This window comes from Magnolia sinica, unplaced genomic scaffold, assembly GCF_029962835.1.
Source record: "Magnolia sinica isolate HGM2019 unplaced genomic scaffold, MsV1 ctg222, whole genome shotgun sequence".
NCBI classification, from domain to species: domain Eukaryota; kingdom Viridiplantae; phylum Streptophyta; class Magnoliopsida; order Magnoliales; family Magnoliaceae; genus Magnolia; species Magnolia sinica.
In genome coordinates, this window is record NW_026682781.1 from 130,108 (window position 1) to 143,311 (window position 13,204).

The window sequence follows — 13,204 nt, forward strand, 5'->3', positions numbered from 1 at the left end:
TATGCAGGTATCCTTAGTAGAGGTGCAAGTTGGACGGGTTAGTTTGAGGGTTGACTCGAGCCTAACCTCTTTTTTATTTTTTTTAATTTTATTTTATATATTATTATTATTATTATTATTATTTAAATACATACACGCACTCACGCCCCACACACACCTATGCACTCACACCAGAGTGGTTTTTCACCATAATGGGTACTCAATTGATCTTGTGTTGAAACTCTTGTGAGTCTACCACTGAGGCATGAACAAGACCCAACCTAACCACAAGAGGAACCAACCCACGATGTGACCTGGCCTTACCCGAATTCCAACCCAAGATGCTCCATTCTAACTTTACCCGATCTCAACCTGAGTCAAATACATATGGTTATTTCCAACCTGGCCTTACTTGGCTCAACTTGACCTGACCCAAATTTGCTCAACCTGAGTTCAAATTGGGTTCGCATTTTCCAACCTGAACCCATATGATTATTTACAACGCAACCTAATTCGATCCAAATGCATATGATCATTTCCAACTCAATCTAACCCGCCTTGAATTTGCTCTACCCAAACCCAACTCAAATTCAAATTGGGTACCCAACCCGACCCAAATACATATGATTATTTCCAAGCCGACCTAACTGACAGAATTCGCTCAGCCTGAACACAACCTGAATTCAAGTTAGGCTGGTGTTTTCCAACCCAATCCAACTCGAGGACCTCGACAACCCAACCTAAACTAGGTTGGATCAATCGGGTTTGGCTTGTGGCCCTAATCCTTATAGGTCTCTTGAGACAATTAAAAGATTTAAGTATGAAACAAGTAGCTTGAAAGAGTAAAATGCAGTTGCTTACCGCAGCCACAGAGCTATAGGCCCCTTAATAGGTCTGGACCAACCTCAGACCAGCCCTTTTTATGCTTTGGTGGGTTGATTTTCATACCAGATAAATAATAGGAAAGCCCAACAAGCAGCTCAGACCAACCCAGAGGTAGACTCATGTGAGTTTCAACACGAGGTCATGGGTTCGAGTACCCGTTGTGGTGAAACCTCACTATGGTGTGAGTGCGTGGGTTAACAGAAAACGAAAAGAAGAAAACCAAAAACCGAACCCAACGTATTTGACTATTCCTTGTTGAGTAGTCTTTAAGGGGCTCACCGAGCCATATTCGCAGTGGGCTAGGCCTTGACCCAGATATTTAACTGACAGGTCCAATTATCCATCTGGACTATCTATACCATTGATCCTTACTTTGATTACTGAGGTTTCAGTGGTACGTGCAATTCTAACCATCCAAAATCTCGGACAGAACAGAAGGTCCAAATACATTGCAACTGAAAAGACAATCATGAATCTGAAATATCTTATGAATGGGCTCCCACCCCTTTTATTTTACATGCCTTTCAAAGATCAGTTTATAAAAAAAAATAAAAATCTAACCATCTCTATTTGCGACCAACGAAGTAGTTGGCCCTCATCGATTCTAAGTGAAAATGATGAATCATCAATCTGGACCATATGGATGAGGGCCACTGATCGGTTGTCAGATAATTAGGTTGATGTAATTTTTGAAGAATGTTCATTTGACACATTATTAAGAGAAATTACCCTGCCGAGCCAACTATTCAGAGGGTTATCTCATATTCAGGCCCACCTGCTCCATCTTTTCAGTTTTTTTGCTATCTCTACTGGCTGACGTGTGTATGAGTTTAGGCTTTACCGCACGCATGCCAAACCAGTGCGTGTGAAGATTTAGGTCCATTCATCTTGTGAACATGCCCGCAGTCGCAGGCAAAATCCGTCTGGTTCACTGCACAGGTGGCGAACAGGTGGTAATATAAAAATGGACAGTCAGAGAATTTTATATACACATGTGCCCCCTCTGATGGACGTGTTGGGCTGATCTTTCGCTCAGAGCATGCTTACCATGGCTGCGCCTAATGAATGGGCACAGATTGCGCACAAGCGTCACCTGTTGGCACGTGTGCCAAGAACCTCTGCCTCTTATCTCAAGTGAGGAAGTGCCATTAGCGTTCTTCATAAAAAAATGCAACATAGATGGTTCACGGCAGTGAATTTGGTAGGCCCCACTCCAAGAAAACTTGGGAAGGGCATGTAGCAAGTAAGAGCGTTCATCTAATATCCCACATCATGAATGGTTCATAATTGAGAAAAATCAAACCACTCAAGTTAGAAAAAATAAAAACATAAATTGAAGAAGAAGAAGAAGAAGAATCCAAGAATCAAAAAATCGAAGAAGAAGAAGAGGAGGAAGAAGAAGAAGAAGAAGAATGTTAATTGAATCAAATGAATAAAGAGCAACTGATGAAACGAATTCGTGTGATTGGTAGGATTAGCTAAACTATAAGCAAAGAGAAGGAAAAACTTACTTAATTGAAGTCTCTCTCACTTTGTTTTAAACAAGAGATGATCTTAAGACACGATAGAAAGAGTTGGAAGAAAGATAGGTAATTGACAGTATAGAAGAAGCTGAGACCAATGCCCCTTTTTATAGCAATGGGCGGGGAAAGACTCAAGACAAAAGAAATTGACAGGAAAATCAGGTCGGTCGGGGGGCGGGTGTGGTGGGCGGGGCCTGTGACAAAAGAGCAACTCCCAGGTTTGCAAGCTCCCTTTGCAAAAGTGCTTAAGACAACTATTCATTTGCATTTTTGAGCTCTTTGATTTTGCATGCTTAAGTCCCGAGTCCAACCGGTTGCATCTTTTCATTTGCACTTATGGGCTATAGGATTTGCAAGTTGTAGTGTCCAACCGATTACTTGTTTTGATTTGAAATTTGGGGCTTTTCTTATTTGCACATTTGAGCTTATGTCCCAAGTCCAACTGGATACATTGTTTTATTTGCACTTTTGGGCTATATGATTTGGACGTTTGGATTTGGTCTCAAGTCTATCTGGTCAAATACTTTGATTTACACTTTTGGTCTCTTTGCTTTCCAAATTTGAGCATAGGTTGCAAGTCTGATAGGTTACATGTTTTGATTTGCAATTGAACAGTTTGATTTGCATGTTTAAGCTTAGGTTTTTGATTTGCAATTTTGGGCTCCATCGATTTGCATGTTTGAGCTAAGGTCTCAAGTCCTACCAGTTACATGATTTGATTTGTACTTTTAGGCTCTTTCATATGCATATGTGAGGTAATGACCTAAGTCCAAATACATTTTTTTTATTTGCACTTTTGGATTCTTTACTTTGCACGTTTGAACTTGGCTTCATGTTCAGCTGATTACATTTTTTGATATGCCCTTTTGGGGTCTTTGATTTACCTGCGCCTTAGGTTGCAGGTCCAATACCTTACATGTCTTGATTTGCATGTTTAAGCTTAGGTCTCAATTCCAACCTTCAATTTTTTTTTTTTTTTATTACACGTGCACACACACACCCCACACACTCACGCTAGTGGAATTTCACCACCTATGGATACTCGAACCCTTGACCGGGTGTTGAAACTCCCGAGAGTCTACCACCCGAGCAAGAGTAAGGATCCTTTGATTTGCACTTTTAAGCCCTTTGATTTGCATGTATTAGCTTGTCCCAAGTCTAACTGATTACATGTTTGATTTACACTTTAGAACTCTTTCATTTGCATATTTAATTTTAGGTTTCAAGTCTAATGGGGTAAGAATTTTGATTTGCATGTTTGAGCTCAGGTCTCAAGTCCAGCCGGATTGCATGCTTTAATATGCACTTTTGGACTCTTTGATATTGATGTAGAGCGGGTCGCGGACAGTTACATGGCCAAGATGGATCAAAAAAGGCCCGATCGACGACAGAAGTGATCCAGACCATCGAACCTTAAATCGGGCGTATCTCGTAATCTGGAATGAGTTACCTGACGTAAAATATATGATTTTGGGGTAGAACGAGCTACTAAAGCCAACCAACCCTGCTATGTCAGGTTACCCATGCCAAATTTGCGAGATTCCATCATATCGATGATCGAATTCCTGTTTTAATTTCATTTTTACTATAAATAGTAAGTTTTAGTTTGATTATAACTCTTCATCCGTCGGGCTTTAGGAGTTGCGCCCAACGTGAAAAGAGCTTAGAATAATTAGGAGAACGGTTTGGTGAAGCCAAATAGGACACTTACTATTTTTGGCCGAAAACCTTGCACACTAGTAGACATCACGACCGTCTATAAATAGTAAGTTTATTATTTATAGTAAGTCGCGGATTTGATTCTGATTTCTTTCCCATTGCTTGGTACCCCTATTTAAAGGGTTGTGAACTCGTTTTTATTCATCAATTAATCAATTTTGAATTTCTTAGAATTTATTTCTATTTTCTTCTTTCTTTCCTCGTGGATTCGAGAAGTCTCTGTGAGGAGTCCAGAGAAGCTCCGTGGATTTGGAGTAGTTATCCTCATTACGTTCATCCTTGCGTCAATTAGTATCAAAGCGAGGATTCCCCTCGGGCCGATGGCAAACAATGAAGGTATGAATAAAAAAACTTTGGACGGTGATCCAGGGATTCGTTATCTTTCGGAAAGAATGGAAGCTTTCCACCGGGAGAGTCGGTTGACCATGCAAGGGCTGCAGGCAACTCTCGACCGTCTTGCGGATGTGCTACTCCCGCCTCGAGCCCTAGGCGGTGCTCCACCACCTTTGGTTGCTCCCCCACCCATGGTGGCTCCACCACCTATGGTTGCTGTACGACACAACCCCAATTTTCGTAAAGCACTACCAGTGGCAAATCGTAGGGCTACACCAGATGATTCAAGTTCTAGCAACGAGAACCTTAATGAGGGTTTTGCTCGACAACCAATCTATGGAGGTGATCATCTAGATCGTGCTGAAAGGGACTATCGAGGTAAGGCTGAACTTCCTAGTTTTAACGGTTTATTACGTATAGAAGATTTTCTCGATTGGCTAGCTGAAGTAGAGAGATATTTTGATTACATGGACGTGCCAGATCATAAAAGGGTAAAATTAGTAGCTTTTAAATTAAAATCTGGTACTTCTGCATGGTGGGAACAATTACAACTCTCACGAGCTCGCTAGAACAAGGCGCCCATCTCATCATGGCCACGGATGAGACGTCTTCTTCGATCTCGATTTCTCCCCAGTGATTATGAGCAAATATTATTCCAGCAATATCAAAATTACAGACAAGAAAATCGAACAGTCACAGATTATACTGAAGAATTCCAACAGCTGGCTACACGAAACGATCTGTTAGAATCTGAGTCACAGAAGGTTGCATGATTTATAGGTGGGTTGCGACCGACAATTCAGGACCGAGTTCAGATGTACCCAGTTGAGACTGTAGATGAAGTAGTTCAATTGGCGGGTAGGGCAGAAACACAACTTGCAAGAGCTCCTGCTCGTCCATATCCTTCAACTCGACCCCCCATGACGGGTCCCACGCAGGATCCAGTGCTGCCACGAGGAAAAGACCCAGTACCTCAACTTCATACAACCGCAAACCGTGATACAGGGAGCGGCTCGTCCAGACCTCAACGTGCAGCACCCACAACGATGTGTCCAAGTAGGATTCCAAATCCTTATGCTCGGCCAAGGTCGAACAATTGTTACCGCTGTGGCCAACCAGACCACTTATCAAACACTTGTCCTCAACGTCCCGCAGCACACTTGACTATAAACGAAGGGGGTCCTGAAGATGAGGCCGTAGAAGAAGACCATCACTTTGATGAACATGAACAAATCACTGAAGAAATAGCAGGTGGCGATGAAATCACGGGCGAGGATCGTGGCGAATTTCTAGTTGTGAGGCGATTACTGTATTCCCCACGAAAGGAATTACATCCACAACGACACAGTATATTTTGTACTCGGTGCACCGTCAACGGAGAGGTCTGTGATGTGATCATAGACAGTGGTAGTAGCGAGAATATCGTCTCGAGAGTGATGGTGGATAAGTTACGGCTACCAACGATGAAACATCCTTCCTCGTACTCAATCGGCTGGATAAAAAAGGTGAATGAGACCAAGGTAACTGAATAATGCACTATCTCGTTTTCAATTGGCAAAAATTATAAGGATCAAATACTTTGTGACGTGGTCGATATGGAAGCTTGTCATATGTTACTCGGTCGACCCTTGCAGTCGGACTGTGATGCGACCCATAGGGGACGAGATAATGTTTACGTATTCGTCAAGGATAGTCGAAAAATAATCCTTGCCCCTATGGCACCAGAGAACCACCCTGAAGCCTTTAAAGTGGAGGGGAGTTTCCTCTTAACCATTCGAAATTTTATGGAGGAATCCAAGAAAACCGGCGAGGTATACGCTGTAGTGGTGAAGGGCGAGGAAGAGGAACCCTCAAACATCTCTCCAAGTTTAAGACTGTTGCTAAACAAATTCAAAGAAGTCTGGCCTGAGGATTTACCTGATGGATTGCCCCCCATGAGGGACATCCAACATCACATAGACCTCGTCCCTAGGGCTAGCCTGCCCAACCGCCCTCATTATCGGATGAGTCCGAAGGAGTGTGAGATACTTCAGGGGCAAGTAGAGGAATTGATCCGTAAGGGTCTCTTGAGAGAGAGCATATGCCCATGTGTCGTACCAGCATTATTAACGCTAAAAAAAGATGGAAACTGGAGCATGTGTGTCGACAGTCAGGCAATCAACAAAATTACCATCAAATATCGGTTCCCAATACCACGGTTGGACGACATGCTCGATATGTTAGAAGGGGCTAAGGTGTTCTCTAAACTAGATCTAAGGAGCGGGTACCATCAGATTCGTATTCGACCCAGTGATGAGTGGAAAATGACATTCAAGACCAAGGAAAGGTTGTATGAGTGGCTGGTCATGCCCTTCGGCCTATCGAACGCTCCAAGTACTTTTATGCGTTTAATGAATCAAGTTCTAAAACCGTTCACTGGCCGATTTGTAGTAGTATATTTTGATGACATATTGATATATAGCCAGGATGAGGCGGAGCACAAGAAACATCTCAGGCAGGTGCTGCAGGTCCTACAAATTAACAAGTTGTACCTCAACTTGAAGAAGTGTAGTTTTTTAACTGACAGCCTGTTGTTTCTATGATTTGTTGTAACGTCCACAGACATTCGTGTGGACGATGAAAAGGTGCGAGCTATTAGGGAATGGCCGATCCCGACAAATATTCATGAGGTGAGGAGTTTTCATGGGTTGACGACTTTCTATTGTCGATTTGTGCGAGATTTTAGCACCATAGTCGCGCCTATAACAGATTGCATGAAAAAAGGACCGTTCCAGTGGACCGATAAAGCTGATAAGAGCTTTTATGAGATCAAGCATCATTTGTCTACAACACCGGTTTTGGTACTTCCTAATTTCGACAAATTGTTTGAGGTTGAGTATGACGCTTCGTACGTCGGAATTGGAGGAGTATTATCACAGGAAGGCAGGCCGGTAGCCTTCTATAGTGAGAAGCTCAGCGAAGCCTGAAAGAAGTGGTCGACTTATGAGCTTGAGTTGTACGCAGTTGTTCAGGCGCTGCGACATTGGTGGCATTATCTGATTCAAAGAGAGTTTGTTTTGTACACTGACCATCAATCATTAAAGTTTATTAATAGTCAGACTAACGTGAATCGTGCGCATGCTAGATGGTTTGCATTTTTACAGGAATTCACGTTCGTTTTGAAGTACAAGTCAGGGCAGCAGAATAAGGTGGCTGATGCACTTACCCGTCGTGCATCACTACTTGTTACGATGAGCAACTAGGTGGTCGGCTTCGACTGTCTCAAGGAGCTGTATGCCGAGGATGAGGACTTCAAAGATTCTTAGATGAAGTGCCAAGAAGGTCACATATACAGGACGATTTTCTCTTCAAAGGGAATCGATTGTGCATCCCTCAAAGTTCTCTGAGGGAGCAGATTATTCAGGAGTTACATAGAGGTGGCCTCGGTGGACACCTGGGGCGAGACAAGACACGAGCTCTTGTGGAAGAGCGGTATTACTGGCCGCAATTAGTACGCGATGTGGGAAAAGTAGTACAACGTTGCTATGTTTGTCAGACCTCCAAGGGGCAATCTCAGAATACGGGCCTCTACACCCCATTACCTGTGCCTAACGGTCCTTGAGAGGATTTATCAATGGACTTCGTGCTTGGTCTCCCATAAACACAACGCGGCATGGATTCGGTGTTCGTGGTGGTAGATCGTTTCTCTAAGATGGCGCACTTTATCCCATGCAAGAAGACCCTCGATGCAACACACGTGGCAAATTTATTTTTCAGGGAGGTCATACGGCTACACGGGGTCCCCAAGACCATTACTTCCGATCGTGACACGAAGTTCATTAGCTACTTTTGGCGGACTTTATGAAATCGATTCGATACACGACTTCAATTCAGCAGTGCTTACCACCCACAAACTGATGGGCAGACCGAAGTTGTGAATCGCACGTTTGGAAACCTCCTTCGCTGTTTTTCAGGAGAAAAACCGAAGCAGTGGGATTTGGCCATGTCTCAAGCAGAGTTTGCATTCAATAACATGGTGAACCACTCGACAGGGAGATCACCGTTCTAGATTATCTACGAACGAGTGCCTCACCACACACTTGACTTGGTCCCTCTGCCCAAGCACCCAGGCACGAGCATTGCAGCAAAACATATGGCAGACAAGATCATGGGCATCCATGCAGAAGTGCAGACCAAGCTACATGCCTCGAACGAGAAGTACAAGAAACAAGCGGACAAGCATCGGCGACAAAAAGTATTCGAGGTGGGCGACCGCGTTATGGTCCGTCTGCGCAAAGAGAGATTTTCAACCGGAACGTACAACAAGTTGAAAAATAAGAAGATTGGACCGGTACCAATCATCCGAAAGATCAATGACAACGCTTATGTTGTTGATCTTCCAGATGACATGACAATCTCACAGACTTTCAATGTCGCAGACCTGACCGAGTATCATGAACCAGAACATGACGAGAACTCGAGGACGAGTTCTTTTGAAGTGGAGGAGACTGATGTAGAGCGGGTCGCGGACAGTTACATGGCCAAGATGGATCAGAAAAGGCCCGGTCGACGACAGAAGTGATCCAGACCATCGAACCTTAAATCGGGCGTATCTCACAATCCGGAATGATTTACCTGACGTAAAATATATGATTTTGGGGTAGAACGAGCTACTGAAGCCAACCAACCCGCTATGCCGGGTTGCGCAGCCCGGAATTGCGAAAAACCCCTGGATCGACGGTCGTTTCCCTATTTTAATTTCGTTTTTACTATAAATAGTAAGTTTTAGTTTGATTATAACTCTTCATCCGTCGGGCTTTAGGAGTTGCGCCCAACGTGAAAAGAGCTTAGAATAATTAGGAGAACGGTTTGGTGAAGCCAAATAGGACACTTACTATTTTTAGCCGAAAACCTTGCGCACTAGTAGACATCACGACTGTCTATAAATAGTAAGTTTACTATTTATAGTAAGTCGCGGATTCTAGGAGTTTGAGTTGTAGTTTGATTCTGATTTCTTTCCCATTGCTTGGTACCCCTATTTAAAGGGTTGTGAACTCGTTTTTATTCATCAATTAATCAATTTCGAATTTCTTAGAATTTATTTCTATTTTCTGCTTTCTTTCCTCGTGGATTCGAGAAGTCTCTGTGAGGAGTCTAGAGAAGCTCCGTGGATTCGGAGTAGTTATCCTCATCACGTTCATCCCTGCGTTAGATATCCAGCTTAGGTCTGAATTCCAACCCTTTACATGTTTTGATTTGCACTTTTGGTCTTTTTTATTCGCATGTTTGAAATTGGTCCCAAATCAAACCAGTTGTGTTTTGATTTTTCTTCTTGTGGCTCTTTGATTTGCATGTTTGAGCTTAGGTCCCATGTCTAATTAGTTACATCCTTTTGTAGTGCACTTTTGAAATCTTTGATTTGCATGTTTGAGAGTAGGTCACATGTCTAACTGTTACGGATTTCAATTTATGCTTTTAGACTCTTTGATTTGCATGTTTAACCTTGACTCTCAAGACCAACTAGGTACACATTTGGACTCCCACTTTTGGACTTTTTAATTTGCATGTTTGAGCTTCGATATATAAACGCGGACATCGAGCAGGTCCCACGGTCAGGGCATCACCCACTAAGCTGTCAAGTCTGCCTCATCTAATCCGCGCATTTGACACTGTTTTAAGGTGACTGTTGACCCAAAAGACACGGAAAAAGGAGGTGTGCTTTGTCACCATAATTCTTTACGGTGACCCCTTCACCAAGCATACGGGGGATACATGTATGGTTGGTTATCTGACCGTCCTTAATAGTGGGCCACTTGGGATGAGGCATGGCTCGAAGTATAGTGGACAACTGGGGATGAGGCCCCATAGCACAAAGTCGTGCTAATAAAACAGTCTTAACCATTCAATAGATGGGGATCACGTGGTTGTTCAAGGGTCTAATTCAATTACAAAATAGAATTTTTAAGATCAACTAATTAATGCGTGCTTCATGCATGCTCCATCACATCTATGGTCAAGCCCCTAAATTGTGTGGTCTGGATTACCAAACATACATGCATGCAATGGATGAGTAGCAACAACTCTAGAATATGATGGAGGTGCCCATTGTAAACAATATTGTTGGAATTGTAAAGACCATGTTGTGCATCGGACATAGGGATCAAGAAGAAATCTTAACTGAAATTTGTATCTGTATCTGATTGAGACACCGATACCATTATTTTAAGCATTGTAGTCTCCCACACCTTAAACAATTTAGGGAAGCATGGAGATAGGAAAACTACCTTAAACATGTAGGATCGGGGACCCAGTCTTGTTTATATAGTTGTGAGAGTTGAGGAGTTTGAAACCCATCGAAACTTCTCTCCTTTAGCCTCTATGCGAATTTAACAATCCTAGTCCAACTACAACACTGTGCATGTAACACATCCATAACACACCACCCTTATACCACTTTACATCAATCACAAAGGTTGTGGGTTCCACCGGTATTCTTGATTATATTATCCTATCGTTAGGGAGATCTAGACCGTTGATTAATTAGGTCTACCTTATAAAATTCTTACATTATCTCACTTGGACCACATTGATCAATGTCAAGATTTAATTTTGAAAACATTTTGAAAATATATTTTAATTTTAAAGAAACATCTAAATAGTTAACCAATGCAATTGTTGAATAATATGGACAATACTTCTACAATGTAGTTTATCAAGATTACTAGTATTGGATCACGGTAGCTATCACAACATTTAATTTCAATGAAGTGAGAATAAGCATAGTCACAAATACCACTAGTCTTAACGACATATATCAGGAAGTAGAAAGTGTGGTATAAGTATTACACAAAGTGTGATCATATGTGCTTATCCTTAAGAGGCCCAAGAGCATTCACATGTCTCTAATGAAACATGACTTTAATTTCGCTTACTCATTATAAATTGCACATACATAAAGAGAAGAAGATATGGACTTTATACCAAAATCATCAAAACTTTATAAATGAGATCTCTTTAATATCTTGAAAACAAAGCACTCTCAACTCTCACTAACTAAATACATTTTGCAATCAATGACTCGTTTGGATGTTGCATTTTCCTAAAATGATGTGATTGAGAGTCCTTTAGTGAGCGGATCCGCAATCATTTGCTTAGTACTGATGAATTTCACAAACACTTGACGATTGTGAACTCTTTCCTTCACAACAAGATACTAAAATCCATTTTTCCTCAAATACAAAATTCATAATGTTCGTGCTCCCACCATTTTCAATATCATCCAATTAATCAGGCATTCTCAGTCTCAATAATCATGATGGAGTGGGAAGGACAATATAATCGATAACCTTTGACCTTTTCGGGGTATCATATAAAAAAACAGCTTATGGTTCTGTGATCGAGCTTCCGATCATGCGAGTTATAAACTTTGGCATCGGTAGGACATACCAAAACAAGAATGTATCAGAGACTTAACTTTCTCCCATTCCATAGTTCAAAATGAGTTTTACTTACAACCTTGTTGGGGACCTTGTTAAGAATATGAATGATGGTTTTAATCATGTCACCTTACAAAAATTTTGACAATGTTGAATTACTTATCGTGCTATGTACCATATCCATTAAGGTACGATTGCGTCTTTCAGCTATACCATTCTACTCCAGAGTTCTAGTAATGGTGTATTGGGTGACAATGCCACAATATTGTAGGTATCTAGCGAAGGGTCTTAGATTGCGTCTTGATTCGTGATATTTGTTATAGTATTCACCACCTTGGTCAAACCTGATCACTTTAATTTTTCTATTAGGTTCATTTTCAAATTCATCTTTATAGATTTTAAAAACCATCTAGGGCATCTAAATTTTAATTTATAAGATAAATGTACCCAAAATAAGAGTAGTCATCTATAAAGGTGATGAAATATTTGTGTCCACTCTAAGATGCTATAGGGAATATAGATCATAAATATCTGTATGTATCACTTTTAAGAGTCTTACACTCCTAGTTATATATTTATTTTTTATTCTAGTCTATTTACCATTAATACAGTCAACACATTTTATAGGGGGAGAAAGAGAATGAAAAATCCCTTCTCGCACTAATATTTCTAATATCTCATGAGAGATGTGGCCTAATTTCCTGTTCCACAACATGGAGAAATTTTCTTAATCTAGTATTCGCTTAGATCCTACTTTATTTTTATATATGACATTTATACTATACATGTGAGGTATTCAAGTCTAATTGGTATAGGTCGTTCACTATATAATCAGTGCCGACGATAATTGAATCAAAGTAAACACTCAACTTTTTAATCTCAAATTTAAACGAATAACCTAATTTGTCTAAATGAGAAATAAAAATCAAACTATGCCTTATAGAAGGCACACAAAATGTATCAACTAGATCCAATAAATGACTTGATCCTAACATAAGCCTACAGACTCCGACTTGCCTCCACATCGACTTTAACACCATTACATACGTATACTAAGTATTCTGCATCAGTTGGTGTCCAACACTGTAAAAAGTCCTGCACAGAAGTACAGATGTGAATAGTTGTTCCCGAATCTATCCACCAAGAATCTCCCGATACATCAGTTAGATTAGGTTCAAAACAGACTAAGATAGAAATATCGCCCTTCTTTATGAGCCACTAATTATACTTTATGCAGTCTTTCTTCTTATTGCTCAGCTTATTGTTGTAGAAATAATTTTTCTTTTTAGCCCACTTATGACTCAATGCATTCCCAAGTTGACTGCCGGTCGGAGGACCTAGAGGACCTGA